Consider the following 25,987-nt stretch of genomic DNA (forward strand, 5'->3'; position numbering starts at 1 on the left):
GCCATCAGCCCTTTCTCCCAAGGTAACTTTCAGGCAAAGTTATGCCAGAGACAAGGGTTTTGTCCCCTACTCCTGCCCCCCTGCCCAAAAAAGATTGAAAAACTGATTTAATTGCCAACATTTAAAAATCAGGACATTACACTTGAAAAATCAAGATTTGTATTATAGGCTGGGCGTGGTAACTCACTCCTGTAATCCCAACACTTTGGGAGGCCGAGGCAGGTAGATCACCTAAGGTCAGGAGTTCAAGACCAGCCTGACCAACATGACAAAAGCCCCGTCTCCACTAAAAATACAAAAATTAGCCAGGTGTGATGGCGCGTGCCTTTAGTTTCAGCTACTCGGGAGGCTGAGACAGGAAAATCACTTGAACCCGGGAGGCAGAGGTTGTAGTGAGCCAAGATTGTGCCACTGCACTCCAGCCTGAGTGACAGAGCAAGATTCCATCTCAAAAAAAAAAAAAAAAAAAAAAAAAAAAAAAAAAAAGACTTGTATTCTAGCTTCTCTGGTTTTAAAAAAAAAAAATCATCTGCCACCACTGAGTGAGCATACCCAAAGAGCGAAATCCTAGTAGCTGATTAGCTGCCCTCCTGCAATGGGGTGCTTGCCATCTCCAGTCACCACAGCTGACTTTCCTTGTGCCCAGTCACCCCTCAGTGACTCTCATACACCTTACTACCCTGACTCAACATAACCTACTACCTACAAATAATAGGTTCTGCTCCTTCCTATCCTAAAAACCATTTGCCTCAACTACCCCAAATGCCCAAATGCAAGCTACAATCTCCTCCTTTCTCCTCTCCCAAATACTTCCTCAAGGAATGGTCTACATTTGCTGTCACTCCTATCCCCTGGTAATAGATTTCTGCTCTTCCCCCTCTGCAAAAACTACAGAGAGCAGGCAAAGAATCTTTCCACCTTCCTGCCTGTTCAGCAGCACTGGACATCAGCAACTGTCTTCTTTCTAAGTCCTCCTTTATTGGCTTTCCCAACTCTGCCCTCTCTGATCCTAATGAGCAAATCACGTAGACCTCCCTGTGGTTCAACACCTGAAAACACCTCTGCATGCCACAGAGATTTCTTCGGTGCTTCCTCCTCACAGGCCCCAGACATGCAGCATGCTCCTTCTCCCGTGGAACCCTGCCCACAGCCTCCCACGTCTTGCAACTCCTCTCAAGGAAAAACAACAACGGCAACAGGTAAACGACCTCAGTATGAAGACAAGTACATTGATTTATTCAACATTTACTGATCACTTTTCAGGTGGTAGGCAGACCAGTAAGAGGTCCCTATCCCTACCTAAGGGATTCACAGCCTAAAAGGGACAGTGATAAACAGAGAGGGGTAACATGATACATACGATGATAAAGAAAAACAGAGGTACTAAGGTGAAGGCCAGAGGAGCTTGCCGAGAGAAACACCAGAGTCTGATCCCCAGCCTCAGATATATCCACTACCACCATTCAGTCCAGGTCTCCTGCAAGGGCTTCCCAACTGATCTCCATGCCTCCCCTTTACCCATTCCACCCTCTCACCCAAATCCATTTTCCACACTGCAGAAGAGGTGATCTGCTTAAAATCAGAAGCAGAACTTTCTCCTACTCAAAACCTTTCAACAGCACTGAGAATGAGGTCTTGCATCAGCTACCCCATGCCAATTTTCCCACCTTCATCTCACCCCCCCATCCCTTGCACCAATGGCCCTTCAGCCACACTGGTACTTCAGTTCCTTAAACAGAATAAGTCCTCCTTGCTACACAGTCTCTGTGCATAGCATTCTTTTTTACCAGAATCCTCTTGCCCATACTCTTTGTATTATTAAAATCTTTTAGACCTCTGGGTCTCAGCTGGAATGTCATTTCTCCCATTGTTTACTTAATTGTCTCTATTTTTATCTTCCTCATTAAACTGTATGATCAACAAAGGCAGGATCCATGTCTGTTTATTTCCCATTGTAGTCACGGTGCCTGGCACAAACAGATACCCAATAAATATTTGCCCAGTGAGGATGTAAAAGTCACTTTCCTCCTCTGGGCCCACAACTGTAAGTATCCCCTCAGGTTTATTACTCAGCCCTTTCTACCACTCCCTATTTTCATCATTTCAATGCTGATGATGCTCATCTGTACCCCCAGACCTGACCTTTCCCAACAAGATGGAATGCTCCAACTATGATGCCTACAGGACAGTTTCAACTAGAATCCTTCTCTGACACCTGCAACTGGACATGTCCCAAAACACACTCATTAACTATTCTCAAAGTCTGTTTTTTTCTATTGTTGTTAATGGTGACACCCCTTACAAATCAAGTGATTGACTTATTTTTCCTTCACCCATGGATGAGACCATCTGATTCCATTTCTAAAAATGCACCTGTATGCTCCTGCATACAAAGTCATGTGAACTAGTGCATTAGCCTCATTTCCTGCCTCTAGTCTTTTGAAATAGCAATCACTCACCTACATGTATGTTAAAGCTTAATTCTGATTATGTCAACGAATGCCCTCATCAAAATCCTTCAACAGCTCCCTCCTGCATTCTAAAGAACATCCATACTCTTTTTGTTGGTATTCAAAGCCCCTTTCAATCTTGCCCAAACTATCCGAGCAAGGTAGTCTAGTTAGACAGTTAAGACCATAATCTCTGGAGCCAGACTGCCACATTAAATGCACAGACATGGGGACAGGTTTACCTGTTCAGCTTTACCACTTATCTTCTCAGTGCCATTTAATTTTGTTATAGACAGCAAATGAATTAATACAAGCACAGCACTTAGAACTGTGCTTGGTATATGGCCAGAGATATTCTAAGTTGTGATTCATTTGTGTTTTGCTTCCCCATCTCCAATTATCAACAGCCTACATTCACATCTGTCTGAACCAACTAACTATTACCACTGCACAGGGCAGGACCACAGCACAAGGACCAGCTGATAAGCTGCCAGTGTTGCATCCCCTCCTCAAAGCATTTTGAGTGAAAAGCTCCTGCCACAAAGGTCCTTTCTCTCCAGGAGTATGTATACATCTCATGCACTGAAATGCCCCAGAGGTTGCTCATCAAAGGATTTCCAGCCCTGTTCAAAGACTCTCAGTCTAAATTAACCACCCTCTACTTTCTCAATCCCCTCACAGGTTTCAGATCAGAGAACATGTTACCCTCATTTCCTATCCCCAGTGGCAGAGCTGTTTTAGTCATCTTTTGCCCCCAGTCTAAGTAAAAGTTGAAACTCTCACGGCTACTCTCCCTATATCAGTTCTATTACTTCAGATAGTGTTTCCTTTGCACGGAAACACTTAAAATAATTAAAACTAATTAAAAATAATTAAAACTAATAATTAAAACTAATACGAACAGAATATGGACTTCAATCTCCAAAGCATCAGGCCTCTCCACTACGACAGTGCCACCTTCCTACCTTTTTTACAGTCCCTGCCATGCACAGGGATTTATAAATGTTAATAAAGTGTTTACTGATAACTCACTAATTCTTAGGGATGGACAAATGAGAGTTTCAATATTCCCAGAAATTTTCTCCTACCCTTTGAGCTGAAAGAAAACAATACATTATAGAACATAATGTGTAGTTTCCAAAGGACAATCCAATAACTTAGTATGTGTCTCTACCAATGCAATGCAAATTCTACTCTTTTCTACAAATGAACTGATACTTTAAAAATATTATTTTTTCAATGAGAAGTCATAACTTCCATGATGCTTAAACCTAAAGAACTGTCTTCAAATCATCTTCTGGTTCCCACAGAAGTCTGTCCTATACTCAGGGCTGTCAATCAAAAGATTAACATACTGGAAGCCAATACTTAGACATCTTTACAGAATCAAAACCAATCATATGTTCTCTAACATTAGAAGTCATAAATTACAACGAAGGATTTAAGGGATTCTTATAACAATTTATAAGAATGTATAATTTGTAAAAGTTTGTAAGAATTCTAAACACTGAAGAACAAACGGATCACCTGAAATCAGAGATGCACTCTCAACTCTCATCACCGCTGCTACATCTGTCCTCAAAACAATCCCAAACATACCTCCACATTAAGGACTAAAACAGGCTTCACAATGAAGGCGTCCCTACAAAAATCCACGAAAAACAGCAGAGAAGTTCAACTGAATGGCTAATCACTAGTTTATCATTTTAAAAAGAATCAAGCAGTAACACTCCAGGCAGTGCTAGTCAAAGTCTAGTTCCTAGATGGCAAACTGGCACTCACCTAGTCCATGAGAAGGTAAGGAGAGAGGGTGAGAGTAAGCATTTAGAAACTTTGATAGTAGTTTGACAGATAATAAATGTTACATCTACTGAATCCAATAATTTTTGAAATGGAAATTATATATTGTGGTTTTTAATTTCATTTTTCTTGCAATTCATGTTTTACATATATTAGGAAAACATCAGCCCATGAAAAGAAGAAACGTTACAAACTGATCCTTCAGGAATATTCAATTTCAGGAAGATGAAACAGATGTATTTTCCCTATTCCTCCCACTAAGTACAACTGAAAACTCTGAATATTACATACAAAACAAACATGAGAAGATTCTTAACTGTAGAGAGAAGAAGGCAGACTGGCTAGGGACTTCAGGATGCAAGGAACAATAAAATGGTAGGTTCCCTGAGACTTATTTTTGCCTCATATATCCCAGCTTTCTGGAGTTGAAAATGCCAGCAACCTGAAACCTGGAAATATTAACAGGAGCAGAAGGGAAAAAAGTCAAAAGACCAAGAAAGGGACATCCTACTGAGACAGAAAACTGATAGGAAAAAAAACCACTCTACTCCAGACCAACATCACCGAAAAAAACTGTGGCCTTACCCTGACCCATGCCAACAAAGGCCAGGTGGGTAGCCTAGACTTCACATACCTACCAGGTTATAAGAAGGCATCCACTTCCCACACACCAGGGTGGTGTTGAGAAGGCCAAGTAGGTGGCCCAAGCTTTCATTTACATCAGCTGGTAACAAGGCATCCTTCCACACACACACCCTCTCCCCAAGACATCCTGGACCTCTACTCCCACCTGGTGGAAACAAGATACCATACCTCTTGGGTCAAGAAAGACTAAATGGGGAGCCTGTACTTCTAATTTCTCCTAGTGATCACTAGACAGTGCCACATGCCCTCCCCACCAACCTTTCCCTGCCAGGGTGGTATCAAAACAAAGCAAGCTAAAACAGAAGGCTTAAGTAAGATCCAGAATCTCATAGTATAATATAAAAACATCCAGGTTTTAATTTAAAAATCACTCATCATACCAAGAGCCAGGATGAACTCAAACGGAATGAAAAGAGATCAGGTGACAGCAACACCAAGATGAGAGATGTTAGAATTATCTGACAACAATTTTAAAGCAGCTGTGATAGACATGCTTCAATAATTGCAAGCATGCTTGAAACAAATTAAGAATAAATAAACAAAAAGTCTCAACAAAGAAATACAAGATATAAAGAAAAACCTAAAGCAAATTTTAGAGCTGAAAAATACCAAAATAAAAAGACTCAGCAGCAGAAAGGGAGGGGAGGACACAGGAAAGGAACTGGAAGACAAGAGCCCAATATGAGTAAGAGAGAAATGGACTAAAGAAAAATCGACAAAGCCTCAAAAACATGTGGAATCCTAACAAAAGACTGAACATTCCAGTCATCAGAGTCTTGACAGAACAGGAGAAAGAGAGCAGGCTGAAAAAGTATTCAAAAAAATAATGGTGAAAACTTCCTAAATTTGGCAAGTAACATAAACTTACAGATTCAGGAATCTGAGTGAACCCCAAGCAGTATAAACCCAAAAGAATCCACAACAAAATGTATCATCATGAAACTTTTGAAAACTAAAGACGAAGAAAAAATCCTGAGAACAGTGAGAGAAAAACGATTCCTTTCTACAGAGGAAAAAGTATTAGAATGACAGTGGATTTCTCCTGATAAACCATGGAAGCCAAAAGAAAGTGGTATAATTTTTCAAGGGCTGAAAGAACTATCAACACAGAAACCCATACTCAGAGAAAATAACTGGCCTTCTCTCTCCACATCTGATAGAATGCCTTGACAAAAACAAACAAAGACATAGAATTCAACAGCATCATCAATCAACAGGATGTAAAAGCAGAAAACACATTTCATTCAGGGACCCACAGACAGACCATACTCTAGGCTGTAAAACAAACCTCAATAAATTTAAAAGAACTGAAATCACAGAGTGTGCTCTCCAACCAAAATGGAATCAAACTAGAAACCGAAAACAGAGGATGAAAGGAGAATTTCCTAATACTTGGAATCTAAACAGCCCACTTCGACATACCATGGCTCAAAGTGGAAGTCCCAAGACAAAATTAAAAAAAGACATTGAATTCAATGAAAATAAAAATAAAACAAACCAAAGCTTGTGGAACACAGAGAAAACAGTGCTGAGAGGGAAACACCGCTAAATGCCCCCATGAATCTAAATGCAAAATTCCATAACAAAATATTAGTAAATGGAACTCAGCAACATATGTACGAAAAGTGTTATACTGTGACCAAGTTTCATGCCATGGATGTAAGGCTGGCTCAATATTTAAAAAATAAATCAATACAATGCACCATGTCCAGGTTAAAGAAGAAAAATCACATGATCAGATCAACTGATGAACAAAAAACACGACAAAATTGAACGCTCACTCATGATAAAAACTCTCAGGAAGATAGACAGAGAGGAACTTCCCTAACTTGATAAACAGCATCCATGAAAATTCTATAGTTAACATTATACTCATAGCTAAGGACTGAAGGAATGCTTTTCCCCAAGATCAGAAAGAGTGTCCTTTCTCACCCTTCTTATTCATCATAGTGCTGATATTTCAGCCAGTGCAATATGGCAAGAAAAGGCAAGAAAAAGTATGCAGATTAAAAAGGAAAAGAATAAAACTGTCCCTTTTTGCAGGTAACATGGTAGTCTGCATAGAAAATCCCAAGGAATCTCCAGAAGAACTCCTAGAAGTAATAAGTAGGTTCAGCAAGATCATAGAATACAAAATCAACATATGAAAGTTAATTATATTTCTACATACTGGCAATGAGTACATGGACATCAAAACTAAAAATACCGTTACAATTATTAAAATATAAAAAGACATATTTTAATTATTAATTATTTATTATTAATTATTATTTAATTATTAATTATTTATTTAATTATTAATATTTATTAAATATTTTTGTTACATACAAATGTAACAAAACAAATCCAATAAAAACTAACAAAACATATGTACAGGAATCGCATGATAAAACTACAAAATGCTGATGAAAGAAATCGAGGATCTAAATAAATGGAGAGAAAACCTGTGTTCACAGATTGAAAAATGCAACATACATAGTAAAGATGTCGATCTTCTCCATACTGATACAGGTCTACTGCAATTTCTATCAAAAGCCCAGAAAGACTTTTTTTTTTTTTTTGTAGATATAAACAAGATTATTCTACAATTTATACGGAAAAGCAAAGGAACTAGAACACTTAAAATAACTGGGGGGAAAAAAGTGTAGGAGGAATCAGTCTACCCCATTTAAAGATTTATCAAAGAGCTACAGTAACCAAAACTGTGTGATGTTGGCAGAGGGACAGAGACATAGATCAATGGAACAGGATTACAGAACCCAGAAACAGACTCATACAAATATATCCAACTGAGTTTTTTTCTTTTTTTTAGAGACAGGGTCTCCCTCCGTCATCCAGGATGGCATGCAGTGGCACAATCACAGCTCACTACAACCTCAAACTCCTGGGCTCAAGTGATCCTCCCACCTCAGCCTCCCAGTAGATGAGACTACAGGCCCACGCCCACCTCTCCCAGCTCCAACTGCGTTTTGACAAAGATACAAAGGCAATTCAATGAAGGAATGACAGCCTTTTCAAGGAATGGTGCTGAAGTAGCTGGACATCCATAGACACATGTATAAACACACACACAATTTTGACCTAAACCTCAGCTTCATAAACTGGATCATGTAAAACCACAAAACTATTAGGGAAAAAAGGCACAAGAGAAAAATCTTCAGGATCTAGGGCTAGGCAAAGAGTTCCTAGATTTGACAACAAAAAGAATGATCCATAAACAAATAAACTGAGAAACTGGACTTTAACAAATTTAAAACTTTTGCTCTGCAAAAGACCCTATCAAGGGGATGAAAAGACAAACTAGAGACAAACCACATACCCAACAAAGGACCAGTATTTAGAATATATAAAGAAGTCTCAAAAGTTAATAGTAAAAAGGACAAACAATCCCATTGGAAAATGAACAAAAGATAGTTTCATGAAGAAAACATACAGATGACAAATAAGCACATGAAAAGTGTTCAACATCATTAGCCTTCAAGGAAATGCACTTTAAAATCACAATGAGATATCCCTACACACCTATCAGAATGGCTAAATGGTGACAGGCCAGGCATGGTGGTTCACGTCTATAATCCCGGCACTTTGGGATGTTCCAGCCATTCTAGAACATTTTACAAAACAGCTCACCAGTTTTTTAAAAAACTAAACATGCAATTATCACACAACCCAGTAACTGTACTTCTGGGCATATATCCCAGAGAAATAAAGACTCTGTTCACACAAAAACCCATATACAAAAGCTTACAGCAGCTTTATTCACAATAGCCAAAAACTAGAAACAACCAGATGTTCAACAGGTAAATGGTTAAAAGATCCATAAAAGTACATTCATACCATGGAATACTACTTAGCTATGAAAAGGGAGTAATTACTGATACATGCAACAACCTGGATTAATCTCCAGGGAATCATGCTGAGTGAATAAAGCCAATTCCAAAAGACACTCCATTTACAAAACATTCTTAAAATGGCAAAATTACAGAAATGAACAAATTAGTAATTGTCAGAGTTTAAGGAGGGGATGGAGGTAGAAGGGTAGTAGGTGTGGCTACAAAAAAAAACATAAGGAAATCTTGTGACCATGGAAGTTTTCTGTATCTTGACTGTTTCAATGTCACTATTATGGGTCTGAAAATTGTACTACAGCTTTACAAAATGATACCACTGGGAGCAACCAGGTAATTGAGGACTAAATGAGGACACACAGATATAAATGTAAACGGTTATCCCTCCCCTTAAACACCATACACTCAAGGGGCATAAAACAACAGTGAATAACTTCATCAAGGAGAAAGGCCTTGAGCAAATCTATGAAAAACAGGTAGCACTTCCACAAGCGGAGGTGGAGAAGGGGACATCTTGGGAAGGAGAAGAAATCACATAAAAAGGTACAGAACCAGAAATAAGCAAAGTGCCTATGAAGAAAGAGGCATGTGTCGGGGTTGTGAAATAATATAAAAATGGGATAAGAAATGTGGAGGGTAATTCTGAAGGGTCCCCAAAAGTCAGGTGCAGGAGTTTAAATGTTACATACCCAGAGAAGCCCTCCTCCCCAACCCAGCCAACCTGAAGTTCCCCCTACCTACAATCTCTCCAGCATCCTTTACTTCTGTGTAGCACTAATCATGAATTGTATTTATGTACTTATTTGCATGTTTATTTAATGCTGTCCATCCCTCAGTTATCTTGAGACTACAGCACTGGGTGTGGCACACATTAATAGCTCCATACAGGGGTCCCCAACCCCCAGGCCGTGAATCAGTACCAGTCTGTGGCCTGTTAGCAACCTGGCCACACAGCAGGAGGTGAGCAGTGGGTGAGTGAGCATTATTGCCTGAGCTCCCCCTCCTTCCTGTCAGATCACCAGCGGCATTAAATTCTCATAGCGCAACCACAACTGTGAATTGTACATATGAGGGATCTAGGTTGCACAAGCCTTATGAGAATCTAATGCCTGATGATCTGAGGTGGAACAGTTTCATCCTGAAACCACTCCCCTGGCCCCCAACCTGGTCCATGGAAAAACTGTCTTCCACGAAACTGGTTCCTGGTGCCCGAGAGATTGGGGACCGCTGAGTCAATAAATACTAATTGAATAAATGAACAAACAGCAAGTATTCACTCCTAACTCTCTTCTACGAAGTTGCCATACTCCTCTTCCTCCATTATCTGTCAGTCCCTTTGCCTTGGTCCCTCTTTGCCTAACTGCCTCTTTTAACTGATCTCTCCTCTTTCCTTCCGCCTCTACCTCAGCCCAGCTCTTAACCCATCAAAAAATAAAACTTGATATATAACTGCATTGGTATAACACTCTTCTGAATCTCAACCAATTAGGAACTGTATCCAAGAAATCCGTTACTGAAAACAAAGTACCGAAGTTGTATGTTACATAAGCATGACAGATTTACATAAATAAATAAGTAAAAGCAAAAACAGGGTCAACCTGATTGTGACCTTTCATGAGAATGAGTATGGAAAGCTGTCCATCAAAGAAAGCGAGGACAGTATTCCTCAAAACCACCGACATTATGGAAAACCAGACAAGACAGAAACTGTCACAAACCAAATATTAAAGAAACATGCTGTCTAAATACAAAGTAGTACACTGGTTTGGATTCTGGAACAGAAAGAAGATATTAATGGAAAAACTGGTGAAATCCAAATAATGTCTGGAACTTAGCTAACTAAAAAAATACAAAATTTTTAAAAAACTATATGAAGCACTAACGTATGATTCAGATTCAAAATTATTATTGTATTATTAAAAAGAGGGATAGGGCATGCAAGTAAGCCAGGAGCAAAACTCCAGTCAGAGTAACTGGAGCGTCCCACTGAAAAGTTACAAACAGATCTATCTTCATTTTGACTCTGGTTCCATGCTCTCTCACCTGATGCCATGAGAATTACCTTGCCCATAACTGCTTGGGATTAACAACCAGTTTTGTTGTTGTTGGGTTTTCAGTTTTTTTTTGAGACAGGGTCTCGCTCTGTCACTCTGGAATAGCTAGGACTACAGACGCATGCCACCACACCCAGCTAACAACCACGCTTAAGTATCCTAGCACACTCATTCGTTTATCCAACAAGCATTTATACCAAGTGCTGACTGCTTACTAGGCACTGTAAAGTCTCCAGGGACACAGGGCTGGAAAAGGAAGCCACAATCTCTGCTCTCATAAAGCTTAAACTCTAATGAGAAAGCCAGGCATTTAACAAGTATTTGCATAAATGGTGAGTGCTCCCAAGAGTTTTGCAGTCTGCTGCTTAAGAGGCACCAAACAAGCCAGCAGAACAGTCATTAAACCCAGTTATCACCAGCACGCTGAATAAAGGCTTCTCAGGTTTCAAAGTGCATACAAATAACGTGAAATCCTGGTAAAGCAGATACTGATTCAGTTGATGTGGACTGGGGCTTCACATTCTGCATTACTTGAGTCTGAGGAGACAGGGATGCTGCCTGGTACACCATCCACACTTGGAATAGCAGGACTCGGAGTACCATGGAAAGAAACATCCTCAAAGGATCATATAAAATGTAAATTCCATTAGGGCAACGACATTGTGTCTCCCTTATTCACCACATACCCAGAACTTAAAATTGTGCCTCATAGACAGATCGCATTCAGTAAATATTTACTGACAGAACAAATGGATGTATAATTTAGACCAGGGCTGTTCAATTGTAGCAGAGAACCACATTAAACTATGGAACACTTGAAATGTGGCTAGTGTGACTGAGAAGCTGAATTTTTAAAATTTAATTTTAATTTTAATAGTCACATGTGGATAGTAGCTCCCACGCCGGACAGTCCAGGTCTGGACACAGATGTGATGTAAAGAGGACTGGACTAACAAGGTCTAGGTTTGAATCCCAACTCTGCTGCTCAGCTTGTGACCTGAAAAGTTGCAACTTCTTAGGGCCTTCACTACTTCATCTGTGAAATGACAAGACCTCCTAACTCTCAGTGTTCTTGACATGAATTATTATAAAGCAATGTATTAAACATAAAATATGATCAAAGTGACATTCTCTGCCCTCCAGAAACAGTTCACAAAGGCTACTTTACCTATTGCCCACTTGACCAAACAAAATGCCAAGTGAGTTTGGTTGACGGGTTGGTTAGCTTAGTGGCTTTGAGAAAGAGGACAAGGTCACAAATCTGGGGGTAAGGGAACCTCATCTAGCAAGGCTGACCAGAGAGAAGCAATGACAATGCAGATCATCCCAATTACTGGTAAATGTTTAAATGGTCATTGTATTGATAATGGGTGAGTAAATGACATCTCATTCATTCATTCTTCCAGGAAAAGCTGCCACATTACCTAAAGTCCGCTACTTCCCAACCACAAACATTTGGTAATTCAGGGCCGGGTCCTCCGCCGGGGCAGCGGGCCGGGCAGCCCCCTCCCCCGCTGCCGGCGTGTCCTCCCCTCCCCCGTGGCGCCGCGAGGGTCAGGCTGGCACCGCGGTTCCAAGTACCACACAGCCGAACCCAGAAGCCATATTTAGCTTTATTTTTGTCAATAAAACAAACTTCCGTCTTCTAAAGAAAAACGGTTCTAACTCAATGTCAAACTAGGACGGAAACTCGCTGCTCGCCAAAGCTGCCAACCAGAGACGCCGCGTGTCCAACGGCCCCGGGATCCCAGACCCGAACCCGCGCCGAGCGTGCCCGCTCCCCGGCCCCAGGCAGCGCCGGCCACAAAGGGACTGGGGACGCGGCCGCGGCGGGGCCTCCTCCTCCACCTCCGACCCGCGCAAGCCGCTGCGGCTCCGGGACTGCCCGGCCGCGGGCGAACACTCACCTCGCTCGGCGCGCGACGGCGGCGGCGGCGGCGGCAGGCGCTCCTCCGGGCCGGCCCGGGCGGTCGCGGCGCGGTCCCGCGGGCCGCAGCGCGGGCGCTACTCTCGGGCCGCCGTCCGCCGCGCCGCCTCCTCGGCCACTGCCGGCGGTTCCCCCGGCGGGCGGGCGGGTCCGGCCCGGGCCCCGCCTCCGCCGCGCCCGCCCCCGCCTCCGCGCCCGGCCTCGCGGGCTCGGCGCGCTACTCCGGGCTGCCCCGCATGCCGCCGCCGCCGCAGCTGCCGCTCACTTGGGGCTGCTCCGCGCGGCGGGCCCGGGCCGCAGGGGCGCCCCGCAGGCCGCTCGGGCGCGGTCCTTCCTGCGCTGCGTGCTCCGCGGCGGCGGCGGCCCGTGCGGCTGCGCGGGGGAGGCGGGGGCGCCGGCGCTCACCCGGATGCGCGCCCCCTCCGCTGCGGCGAGCCCACCGCGGGGCCGCGGCACTCCCCTCGGGCTCTGGACTCCGGGGTCGGGCGCGGTGCCCCTCCCCGACCCCCAGCCCAGTCCCGGGCCCAGCTCACACAGCTACGGGCAGGGCCAGGCCAGGCCGAGAGGTGCCCCCGACCGTGGGTCGGGACAAAGAGGCTGCCGCAGCAAGTTAAAGACTACTCGGGCCGTTGCGCGTCAAACGGGTCACGGGGTGGGAGGAGATGGAGGAGCCCTCACAGCGGATCGGCCCCCGGGCCGAGCTCGGGGCCGCCCCAACCCGGTGGGCTGCCCGAGGCGGCCGCGAGCGCGGGAGCTGGAGCGCTGTCAGCCGCGCTGAGTCTGCGCCTGGCGACCACGATGCAGGAGGCCCGGGACTGAGGGAGGACTGCTAGAGCGGAGGCCCACCACCCGCACCACCGGGGCAGGCACCCGGGTCTCGGGGGCAACAACGCCCGGGCCTCTGCAGAACGGGGACTGTTTGGGGAAGTGGCTCCCGCACAGTGCCTGGAGATGGGCCCTCCCACTGTGCCCCCTTGGGAAACACTGTTTGGTACAATTCCAATACCCAGCTGTACCCTGCCCTGAAGATAGAAGACAAAACCCTGGCTCTGTCAGTCACGCGAGGCATAACCAGCCATTATTTTAATAAATTAATTCTCTACTTAAATAATTCAGAGGTTTGTGTCGTATTGCTTGCCAACCAAGAGCAGCAATAAGAGATTACTTAATATTTATAATATTTAAGTGGTCCCACTTTTAAACTTTTAAATTTATATTGCATCTCTTCACATAACCAAAGACTGCCCGGAAAAAAAAAAAAAAAAAAAACCCTGAAGATTATCTCTGGAATTTTACTATCCTGTTTTTGCTTATCTACATCTTCCAAGTATTCTAAAATAAAAGTTAAAAGTTACTATTTTAAAAGTACTTATATAATATTTTGAAACAAAGTCAATCATGACTAGCCTGTTACTGTTCCACAAGGAAACTTCACTTTGGAATAAAGTTGTCATCATTAAAAAATACTCTATCTTGGAGAAAAGATTGCAAATCATATGTCTGATAAAGGACTTGTAGCCAGAATGTTATGAAGAACTCTTACAACTCAGGAACAAGACTCATAATCTAATTTTAAATGGGCAAAACAACTGAATAGACATTTTACCAAAGATACATAAATGATCAACAATCACATAAAAAGATGTTCAACATCATTAGTTAACAGAGAAATGCAAATTAGAAGCACAACAAGAAAGTTCTTGACACCCACTACGATGGCTGTAGTACAAAAGACAGACAATAGCAGTGTTGGTGAAGAGATGGAGAAATCAGAACCCTCATACGTTGCCTATGGAAATGTAAAGTGGTGCAACCACTTTGGAAATCAGTTTTCCAGGTTTTTAAAAAAGTTACACATAAAGTATTCTATCACCCAACAATTCCACTCCCAGGTGTATGCCTGAGAGAATTGAAGATAAATTGTTACAGCAACTTGTACATGAATATTAATAACAGTGTTATTCATGATAACCAAGAAGTAGAAACAGTCCAAATGTCCAGAAACTGCTGTGTGGATAGATAAAATGCAGTATATGCCATACGGTGGACTACTATTCAATAAAAGGAATGCCTAAGTGGAAGAAGCCAGATGCAAAAGAGCCTGTATTGTAGGATCCATTTATAGCTGTGCCCTGGTCAATGATGGGTCACCTGTATAATGGTGGTCCCATAAGATTATATGCAGCTGAAAAGTGCATATCGCCAAGTGAGGTAGCCTTCATAATGTTGTTGTGCAATGCATTACCTTTTCTGTGTTTAGACACACAAATACCATTGTGTTACAATTGCCTGCAGTATTCAATACAGTCCCATGCTGTACAGGTCTACAGCCTAGGAGCAATAGGCTATACCATCTAGGTTTGTGAGTGTACGCTATGATATTCCCACAATGACAGAATTGCCTAACAATGCATTTCCCAAAACATACCCCTGTCATTAAGTGGCACATGACTATGTAAAATATCTAGAAAAGGCAAATCAATACAGATAATCAGTGGTCTAGATATGGGGGCAGATATGGGGAATGACTGCAAAGGGGCACAAGACATCTCTTTGCAGTGATATAAATGTTCTAAAATTGTATTGTGGTAATGGTTGTACTACTGTAGATTTACTAAAACTACCTGAACTGTGCACTTGAAATGTGAATTTTATGGTATGTGCAATTACCTCAATAAAGCAATTTTGAAAAAAGATAACTGTGTACCATTAAATAGCCCAGGAAAATAGTACCTTTTTAATCTGCTTATGACAAGTTCTTTGCAATGAAAACTACCTGTAAGACAAATGAAAAATTGTGTGCTGTTTCCACATAATTCTACCATGTAATAAAATGCACTTTTCACAACTGTTTTTATAACCAAGCACATTTACCCTTCAACAATCCAAGTCTACATCTATTCATTCCAAAATGTGTCTTCACTGTACTAACAGAACAGAAAATGGGGAAGAAAAGGGTAAGCATACTTGAGAGCAGGAAAAAACTAGATGCTTTACAACAAAGTCAAGATTTGCCAAGAAGGAATAGTTGAAAGGGCATAGAGCAGGGAATCCAGAGTAAGAACGTTTTCTTTCCCAGTGTTAATCTTGTTTTTCTTTGGCTCTGCCCCAGGACTCATTGGTTGCCTCCAGTAATGCACGTGGTATGCCTGTGGGGTAAGGGACATTGCCTTTGGGCTGGATAATGGTAGGATTCAAGATTTGTTTCATGATTTTATGGATTTTTAAGGATTTTTCATGATTTCATTGATCTTACCATAGAAGAAATTAACCCCTAGAAGAGGAATTAGTGGAGACCATTGAAATTGAACAATCCTACCTGAAGTAGCCTATCTGCCCTTGCATCCCCTCACCACAGCCCCCGACTCCAGGAAGCACACCAGGGGAGCTACTCCTTGGAGTAGACTTATTAATTCAGGGCATTTTTTTCTATCAGGCCCCCTTTAAAATGGTTGTCATCTAAATGATGCTAATATTCTTTCAGTTTATGAAGAAGGCCAAGTTGTTTGTTCCCAACTATCTAGAAACCAAATGAATGGCATCTAGGGTGGATTTGGTTTAATGGAGAGATGTGGGAGGTTGCCTGAAGCAGGGTAAACTGCCCAGGAACAACTCACCCAAATGGTAGGCAGGAAAGGGAGAAGAGTAGAGGTTGGTTATACAGAATTGTGTGTCAAGCACCCACTTGTGGGAAGGAATAGAAGAGAGTAATGGATGAGAGAGGGACAGACACAAACTAGCCCACACAGATGTCCAATGATATGAAGTACTTGGAATCATGAAGAATGTATAAGCACCATTATTTTATGATTTTTTTTACTCCTTGTTTTTGCTTTTGCCAAATAGAGGCCTGGCAGCTCTGTCTTGTGGCTGTAGCCTCACAAACATGCACGTGCTTCTTCCTCTCATAGCTCCCCTACCCATAGACATCATCACTGTCACGACCACTCACTGTCATGAGGCCCAGGAACAAGAGAAGGCAAATTGGATGCAGGCACGAACCTTGGTCCATTCATCCATTGGGTGGTGATCATGTCATGTCAGCGAGGTGAAGGCAGCCCTGGGGAGATGAGGTAGCATCCCAGTCAGGATGTCATCAAAGCCTTGTGATGATCAGAGCAGTACATTTTAGGCATTTGTGGGAGATGGGGCAGGTAACAGTGACTAATAGTCGCAGTTTCTCCAAATGATTACACCTTATATAACTGTAGTATAATATCAAAACCAGGAAATTGATATTGGTGCAATGTGTGTGTGTAGCTCTATGCCATTTTACCACGAGTTGATTCCTGTAACTACCACCCGAATCAAGATACAGAACTGTTACGTTAATTTCCTATGGCCTAGGTTTGCTAACTCTGACCAAAGTGGAGAGGTTTCACAATGACTCAGTAGCCAATTATATATGTTCAAATTCATGGTTTATTGTGAGGTCTTCACACACCATCAATTATGTAATTAATATTTAACACATAGGCAGTCATCAAAGGTGGGTAATGAACCACAGTGATGGGCTTGGGAGACCAACGCACTGACAGACATGTCCAGCGGGTACAGAAGTCTTTCAGATGTCAGAAAGGGGTTGGGGGGGTCACCACTTCTGCTTCTCTCAGGCAGAGCCTGCAGTAACAGTTGCCAAGTTGGGAGATGACCTCACAGTTCTCATGGGCAGAGCCTCTGAAGGCATCTAGGGTAAGGCCAGGTGCTTGCTGCTTTCAGGATCCTCTCAGATATGTCCACTGTCATTAACTCAGCCACTTTTCAATTTCTGTCTGTTCATTTCAGGTCACAGGTAGTACCAGGCAAGAGCAGGTGTTATCACCTCAAGCCATTACACACACACACATTTAGCACTTTGAGGAGTAAACAACTTCACTATGGACTCAATACTACTTGATAGAAGTGACTCCATGTTGAGACATTAGGATCCCAAATCATTCTAATATATCAAGAAATATTTCATCACCACAGAGATCTCCTTTATAGCCACACCCTCTTCCCCACCCTCACTATCTCTAACCCCTGGCATCCACTTATCTGTTCCCTGTCTCTATAATTTTGTCATTTCATGGATGTTGTATAAATGGAATCATACAGTATGTGGCTGATATGGTTTAGCTCTATATCCCCACCCAAATCTCATCTTGAATTGTACTCCCATAATTCCCATGTGTTATAGGAGGGACCCATTGGGAGATAATTTGAATCACGGGGCGGTTTCCCCATACTGTTCTTGTGGTCTCACTAGATCTGATGGTTTTATCAGGGGTTTCCACTTTTGCATCTTCCTCATTTTTTTTTCTCTTGCCGTCACCATGTAAGAAGTGCCTTTCGCCTCCTGTCATGATTCTGAGGCCTCCCCAGTCATATGGAACTGTAAGTCCAATTAAACCTCTTTTTCTTCCCAGTCTCAGGTATGTCTTTATCAGCAGCATGAAAATGGACTAATACAGTGGCCTTTTGAGATTGGCTTTTTTACTCAACTTAATGCCCTTACCTATCGTTGGGTCATGGTTTTTTGTTTATTTTAGTGCTGTCCATTCTGTTAACTGGGCAGGGATGAAAGCCCTGGGTCTCCACTTGGCCACTCGGTCTTCTCTGACTCCTTCCCACCAGGGTGTGAGATCAGGTGCCTTGTTACAACAGAGTGAACGTGGCAGTCTAGGCTCTCTATTCAGCGTCTATGGACAGGGATAGGGTGAGGTCAAATATTTTTTCTTCAATGTTTGGTTGGAATAGGGCAATTATTTTCTAAAAGTTTTCTCTCTTGCTAGGTTGCCCCTTTCCTGATCCTTTGACTAGAGAGAATAGGCATTTATGGGTTTTTTTTTAAAAAATGCTCCTGTGATGTTCCCAGGATGCCCACTTCTCCAGCACTTGGTCCAGGATCTATGAGGCAAGAAGGAAACTGAGGGAACTTGGCTGGGTTCAGTGGCTCACGCCTGTAATCCTAGCACTTTGAGAGGTCGAGGTGGGTGGATCACTTGAGGTCAGAAGTTCGAAACCAGCCTGGCCAATATGGTGAAACCCCATCTCTACTAAAAAATACAAAAAAATTAGCTGGGCATGGTGGTGGGCACCTGTAATTCCAGCTACTCCAGAGCCTGAGGCAGGAGAATTGCTTGAACCGGGGAGATGGAGGTTTCAGTGAGCTGAGATCATGCCACTGCACTTCAGCCTGGACAACAGAGCAAGACTCCATCTCAAAAAGAAAAAAAAAAAAAGAAAAAAAATCCTCAGGGAACTTGTTACCCTGTCATTCCTTGGATCCCAAGATCAATGGTGGATGAATCCCTATAGATCCCTAGTCAATTGTCTTCTTCTCTCCACCTTTTAGACTCTTCTTAGACTCTTCTGTTTGTTTCATAAATGATGCTCAGGGCTTTTAGCTATTCTTAGTAGGCAGTGTACTCCATCCACTATTCCACCTTGTACTGGAACCAGAAGTTGAGAATAAAATTTTAAAACAGAAATGAGGTCAGATTGCAGATTATTCCTGTAAAAACATCACCCCTGGGCCAGGTGCAATGGCTCATGCCTGTAATCCCAGCACTTTGGGAGGCTGAGGCGGGTGGATCACCTGAGGTCAGGAGTTCCAGACCAGCCTGACCAATATGGTGAAACCCCATCTCTGCTAAAAATACAAAAATTAGCCAGGCATGGTGGCGGGCACCTGTAATCCCAGCTACTCAGGAGGCGGAGACAGGAGAATTGCTTGAACCCAGGAGGCAGAAGTTGCAGTGAGCTGACATCATGTCACTGTACTCCAGCCTGGACCATAGAGTGAGACTCTGTCTCAAATGAAAAAAAAAAAGTCACTCCCAATTTCTTGCATTCCAATAGACTTTCTTGAGTCAGAAAGGAAAGGGAAAATTTACTGCTAGACTATTGGGAATTCCACATATATACTTTGGACATTTAAATGGGCTATCATGTTTATTGCAATGGAAAAAATGCTATGAACTGCTAGATCAGAGACATAGCTGGAGCCTGAAGTCAGCAAACATGGAGGAGTGGAAAAGTTGATACATCAATGAAAACAAGCTGGAGGCACTGCAAGTGGAACACGGCCTGCATTGATAAGGCCCAAGACATACCATCTGGGCACAAGGTCAACAAGGGTGAAGAAGACAGTAAGCAAAAATGAACCTAAGAAACTGAGGCCAGGTGCTGCAGCTCATGCCTATAATCCCAGCACTTTGGGAGGCTGAGGCAGGTGGATCACTTGAGGTCAGGAGTTCAAGATCAGCCAGGCCAACATGGTGAAACCACATCTCTACTAAAAATACAAAAATTAGCCAGGCGTGGTGGCACCTGTCTGTAGTCCCACTGCTTGGGAGGCTAAGGCAGGTGAATTGCTTGAACTCGGGAGGCAGAGGTTGCAGTGAGCTGAGATTGTGCTACTGCACTCCAGCCTGGGTGACAGGGCAAGACTCAGTCTCAAAAATAAATAAATAAATAAATAAATAAAGCTGAAAATTTAAGAAGTCACAAAGTCATTAATATAAAATTTACGGAAAGTAGAGTAGGCATCACTTAAAAAGAAAATCAAATGACATAAACTTCAAATAAAGCGAAATGGAAGAGGCAATGGGTAATCGCTTCAAAAGAGGTACTACAGAGTAAGAATGCCAACATTTTAACTATGAATGCATATGAATTTATGATATTGTTAGATAGCATTTAGAAAGCCTTAGAAAGCCTCAATGAAAATTCCCATGTCAAGTAGCACAGGGTAGGCAAGATAACTGCAGGTCTTTTTTAGTTAGGAGTGGCTTTCAAAGGTTTATAAAATACATTTTCCTGGCTTCTTCTTTCTTCAAGTTATATCTTTGCAGTCCTGCAGGGCAACCAACCAGTCTATCTGAATAACAGCCTACATATTTCTAGTAAAAAACAAAACAAAACAAAACAACAACAACAACAACAACAACACAAAAAAATGAGGCACTGATTTTTGTCAGTTTGGGCCTAGGGGATGTAGTAACAAAAGCCACATGAATTAATAGCAATGCCTTGACATCTGCCACACCACTTGCCTAAATGGCCCATAAGTTAGTTTCCACCATCTCTGAGGATCGTGTTTTCACTATACAATATCCCCACCCCACACAACCCTGCTATGTTGACCTTCCAAAACATCTAGTTCATGTCCACACAGATCAGTCAAGCATTCCAGGCCCTTCACAAGCGGTCCCCCTCCCAACTACCTGAGACCTCTTGCTACAGCTCACGCATAAGAATTCTCTGTCTAGCCCTACCACTCACGGTGTCCTTCCCCATGCTCTCCATGTTATGTGTTACACTGTTTCATCCTTGCCTACTTTCGTCCACCTTTTCTCTACTCTAACGTTTTCATCCCAGTGCAGTTTTCTCTACTGTCTACAACCTCTTGTCAGGTTGATCTTTTCTTTTATCTGAATTCCTACAATTTAATCATTTGCAGCACTTTTTTTCCTGACACAAACTAGACGTCTCATCACATCGTTGCTATAATGTTTTGCATTTTAAAGGCTTATATCACCTCCTGGATGGTATGCACTTTACTTTTTATATTTTAAAGGGAAATGGGTATATGATAAATATTCACATAGGATAGGTTTCTGTGAAATAAAAAACGTAAACTCTCTTTCCCAACACAGTCTTTAGAAGTAGTGGTTGCCACGCCTCCCTCTCCTTATAGATTCTTCCTCTAACTCTAAATAATATAGTCCCCATTCTTGGTTTATCAACTTCAGATAGTATGTTTATCAATTTTTGCTGCTGCACAAACAATCCCCAAATTGTGGCTTACAACAACAAACACTTATTTCAAGCTCATGAGTCACTGTCTGCACCTATGCTGGACTTTGTCAGGCTTGGCTCTATGCATCTTCTCATTTTGGAACTTAGGCTAAAGGAGTGGCCATTATTTAGGGCATGTTCTTCCCATGGCAGACGGCCACAGCTCAAGAGGAGCAACACAAACACATGATATTTTTGGAAGCCTCTGTTTACAACTGGCCACTGTCACTTCCACCCACATTCCATTGTTGAAAATAATTCACGTGGCCAAAGCGAGAGTCAACAGAGTAGGGATGGCACTATATGTGCTCTACCAGGAAGCATGCGAAAAATCACACGACGAAGAGTGTGGATGTATAAGTCTTCATAGGAGGGAGCAGAGTTGGGATTAATGAGCCAAGATATCATACACAAATATCTATTGAGTCCCACGTATCAAAGACCAGGAATAGAGCTCATTAACACCACTCCTGTCTCCCTCCTCTTCTCAAAGTTTCTTAGTAGTGTTATACATAGTTCTTCTACTGGCTTACTTTGTAACTTTAAATTGACAGGTAAAGTGTTTCCTTGATCATTCAACTTTTGACAGTATCTCTCAAGTCTTCATTATAAAAAAAAATGAGGCTGCATACACCTTTACGTTTTCATAGCTCCTTTTCCCTTTCTATCTCACAACTCTTACACCATGAAGGTTTATGACATTTCCATTGTGTTTTAGAACTATTATTATCTTCTATGCTTTGTATATAACTTGATTTAAAAAACTAGACTCCAATAAAGGGCACTTACAATACTGTAATTGCATATGTATTATTTTCCATAGAACCAAAAAATTTAGTTGGACTTGTAGAAAAGGAAATGGAACACTTCTCCTAAATATGTGTAGCTACAAGATGAATACTTCAGAAACCAAGATCAAATGGTTTATCATTCATTACACCCCATACGTTATTAAGATTCGTGCTACATTTAATTTGTTTTATATAGACTGATTTTGCTGCAGATCTTTTTACTTTTCTTTTCTTTTTTTTTTTTTTTTTTTGAGACGGAGTCTCGCTCTGTCGCCCAAACTGGAGTGCAGTGGCCGATCTCAGCTCACTGCAAGCTCCACCTTTCGGGTTCACGCCATTCTCCTGCCTCAGCCTCCCGAGTAGCTGGGACTACAGGCGCCCGCCACCTCGCCCAGCTAGTTTTTTGTATTTTTTTAGTAGAGACGGGGTTTCACCGGGTTAGCCAGGATGGTCTCGATCTCCTGACCTCGTGATCCGCCCGTCTCGGCCTCCCAAAGTGCTGGGATTACAGGCTTGAGCCACCGCGCCCGGCCGACCTTTTTATTTTTCAAGGAATTTCTGTTTGTCTTATTTTATTTTGTTGTTAACAGAAAAGCAATTACCTTCATTCTATTAGTAAATTCATACACCTTCTTAAATCATATTTAATTGTTGAAGTGAATTTATTTTCTTATCAAACACATTCATCTCCAAGTCTGACTCTGTGTAGGAGTTCTTTTTATTGCTATTCTGATTTGTGGCCATTATTTCTTGGATTCCATATATTCATCTTTTTTGATTTCCATTTTTATTTTCCTAGAGCATATGCTCAAGTGACTTTTTTTTTCCCGAAAAAGAATTAAATGTTGACTCCTTTCAGTCTGACTTGCAGACTGGTAAACTGGCTGGGCATAGAATTCTACGGCTTATGCCACTTTCGGTTAGCACTTTGAAGCCATTGTTTCATTGTAGTCCATCTAAAGCTGCAAAATCTGAAAGTTGATATGATTCTCATCTCACTGCACATTAGTTGTTTTTGCTCTCAGAAAGCTTTTAAAAGTTTTCTCTTTAACTTGATATACTAAAATTTCATAAGGATATGTGAGTTCACAATGAGTCCTTTTAAAAAAGCAGTTACTTAACCCACAGGCATTTTTAATGTCTCATTACATAGTCAGCAGTGTTGAAGACGTGGGTGACATATAAGAAGAGCACAATTATTTCTCAGAGAATTTCAGTCTATAGGAGGACATTTACAGTCCAGCTAAAAAAATGATTAAATGGCTGTTATATAATAAATTTTAATAAGGCAAATTGAGTTCAGTTATTCACTTTGTGTCTCATAAGATTGTGTAGAAGCTACTTATTTTTGCATCTTCTGATGAAAATGTTAAATTCTGGAACTTTGTGAAGAGGGAACAAAGTCAGCCACTTCTTTGTTTATTTCCTCTTTTTGCTAAAACCTAAAGTTAGTTTTTCTAGTAATTCTTCTCCAAATAAATATTTCAAATTATATTACAATAGGACACCCATTTAATTAATGACTACAGAAGTTAAAAATAATTATTTTTATTTCCGCTTTTTGACTTGTAACTAGATCACATTTATAATAAGCTTCTTGCTGGCTAGGTTTTGTCTCCTTGAGACTGTTGCTATACTCTTTTTAGGATTATAGAAATTATATCCCGTAACCATGACCATTTTTGTCTGTTTCTTGAGGCTATACTCCTAGATGTGGTCTAAGGCCAGATTCCTGTCATCACAGTAAATAATGACATGAGCTGCTTTCAAAGTAGCAGAGAATGAATGAGACGTGATTGGAAATATAGACCCAGGACAGTTTCCCAAAAAACGAATAAAGTGAGAATACCATCTTCAAATGTCTTTATAATTTCTGTGTCTCCAATTTAAAAAAGGAATATTCTAGAGAAATTGATATTTTAAAGCATAGAAAAAGAGCTTACTTCTTTTATACTAAAGGCTTGAGATCCCTTAACATCATATTTTCCAGTCCTTAGTGTGATTCAGAATTCTCCAGAGATGCTTGTTAAAAATATACTTCTCTGAGCTCCACCCTTAGGAGTATCTTGGGGCAGGTAGAGCTGGCTCTATCCACTCCCATTCCTGGAGACTTTCCAAGAAAGTCTCAGTTTTTTGATAGATCTTGTTCCAGAAATTAAAAGCCTAAAGATCTGTATTGTAAAAGGATAACTACATGCACTTGCCAAACAGTTGCCACCCAACCCACCCTCAAAAGGTGTTGCCATGTTCAGAAGGCCTTACAATGTTTATATTTCTTTGGATATCTGTTAGTAACTTAGATAACTAACTGATGTTGACTAAGTTAGGTGAGATAGGACATTAAAAATTGTCCTTTGAGAGCTTTCTTTTCCTTCCAAGACAGCATTTCGCTCTTGTTGCCCAGGCTGGAGTACAACGACACAATCTCAGCTCACTGCAACCTCCACCTACCAGGTTCAAACGATTTTCCTGCCTCAGCCTCCCGAGTAGCTGGGATTACAGGCACACACCACCATGCCTGGCTCATTTTTGTATTTTTAGTAGAGATGGAGTTTCACCATGTTGGCCAGGCAGGTCTTGAGCTCCTGGCCTCAGGTGATCCACCTGCCTCAGCCTCCAAAAGTGCTGGGATTACAGGTATGAGCCACCATGCCCCAGCCCCTTCAGGAGTTTTCTTAATGTATCTTCTCAGAGAAATAATTGGAAGGCAAATCTTAAAGCAGAGGAAGTTGAAGTCTTAATAATGGACTTTGTGTGTGTGTGTTTGTGTGTGTGCGTGTGTGTGTGCGTGCGCACGCACGCGCATGTGTCTGTATGTGTTTGTGACATACATACCCTAGCTTACACATAATCACACTCAGACATATACACACATGTGCATTTTTGAAAATATTACATAACTGGAATCATACTGCATGCTATGAACTGAATTATGTTTAACCTCAATGTGACTGTATTATTAACACTCAGTGTGACTGTATTATTAACACTCAGTGTGACTGTATTATTAACACTCAGTGTGACTGTATTATTAACACTCAGTGTGACTGTATTATTAACACTCAGTGTGACTGTATTTAAAAACACAGCCTTTAGGAGGTTAAACAAAGAGACACCAGGGAACTTCTCTCTCTCTCTCTCTCTCTCTCGTTCTCTCTCGTTCTCTCTGCCATATGAGGACAGGGAAATAGTGATTTTCTGCAAGCCAGGAAGAGAGCTTTCACCAGAAATCTACCCTGCTGGGCCTTGATCTGGGATTTCCAGCCTCCAGACTGTGAGAAAATACATTTTGTTTAAGCCTCTCAGTCTGTGGTATTTTGTTATGGCAACTAGCACAGACTCATGCATCGTATTGTACCTTGGCTTTTCACTCAGCCTAATATTCTTGAAATCTCATCAAGTTTCTGGGTGTTTCAATAATTTGTTCCTTTTTATTGCTGACTTATATTTCACCCGACTGTTTTTAAGAGCTTCAATTTGTCTTTGGTGTTCTGCAGACTAGTATATGTCTAGGTGTTAATTTATTCTCTTTTTTTTTTTTTTTTTTTTTAGTTGTTCTTGGAATTTGCTGTGCTTCCTGAATTTGAGAATTGATATCATTAATCAATTCTGAAAAATACTTAGCCATTGTCTCTTCTGATATGGCCTCTCTCCTACTCTCTTTCCTTTCCTTCTGGAGCTCTGATTA

At 41.8% G+C, this 25,987-nt stretch overlaps 1 protein-coding gene across 4 annotated transcripts in view; it reads right to left on the reverse strand.

Annotated features, from left to right (window-relative positions):
* Positions 1–25,987, reverse strand: part of GALNT1 (polypeptide N-acetylgalactosaminyltransferase 1) — a 322,829-nt gene that overhangs the window by 112,607 nt on the left and 184,235 nt on the right. For 3 of the 4 annotated variants that reach the window (XM_045377653.3, XM_065534311.2, XM_074022588.1), the window contains exon 1: positions 12,705–12,844. The exons of the other annotated variant lie outside the window; for it this stretch is intronic. The gene's annotated coding sequence lies outside the window, so the exon portion shown is untranslated. Of the gene's footprint in view, positions 1–12,704; positions 12,845–25,987 lie in introns of those variants that run through there. 4 annotated transcript variants of the gene reach the window in all.

Source organism: Macaca fascicularis, chromosome 18 (genome assembly GCF_037993035.2).
Source record: "Macaca fascicularis isolate 582-1 chromosome 18, T2T-MFA8v1.1".
NCBI lineage: Eukaryota > Metazoa > Chordata > Mammalia > Primates > Cercopithecidae > Macaca > Macaca fascicularis.